This window comes from Anas platyrhynchos, chromosome Z (genome assembly GCF_047663525.1).
Source record: "Anas platyrhynchos isolate ZD024472 breed Pekin duck chromosome Z, IASCAAS_PekinDuck_T2T, whole genome shotgun sequence".
NCBI classification, from domain to species: Eukaryota; Metazoa; Chordata; class Aves; order Anseriformes; family Anatidae; genus Anas; species Anas platyrhynchos.
Window position 1 is genome coordinate 63,541,528 of NC_092621.1, and position 617 is coordinate 63,542,144.

Consider the following 617-nt stretch of genomic DNA (forward strand, 5'->3'; position numbering starts at 1 on the left):
GGCGCGGGCGGAGCGGGGGCTGAGGGGTGGGTGTGAGGGGACACCGGGGGGCAGCGGGGGGCAGCCCCCGGCCCCCGGCCCCCGATTTACCAGCACGTCGGCCACTTCTGCCTTTTCCAGGCTCTGAATCAGTCTCACTTTCCAGTTGGAGTAAGGCAAAACGAGAGGCAGTGGTAGGGACTGAACTGATTATAGCAGATTCCATTGCCATGTCTGCAATTCTACTGAGCTGGCTTCTTTTAATTATCAGTTTCCTGGGAAAGTAGCATGAAAACATTGTTTGATCAAACAAGCAATAATTCATATCATTAAACCACAGAAGTGTTGTTTTTTTGGCTCAAAAAGCATAAGACAGGGCTGGAATTGGGGGAATGAGGGAGAAATCAAAAAGATACAGTATAATTTATTTATATTGGAACTGACTACACTGTATTACCTTAGGTAACTAAAGAAGAATTACATAAAAAAAAAAAAATAATAATCTACCAAACACATTTTAGGCTAATACATTCGCTCTTGAGAGATTTAGTGGAAAAAAGGTGGCTCTAAAAGAAGCTGGTCTTCATGTTCTGGGCGGAAAAAGACACAATAGAATAGAATAGAATAATTTAGTGCTT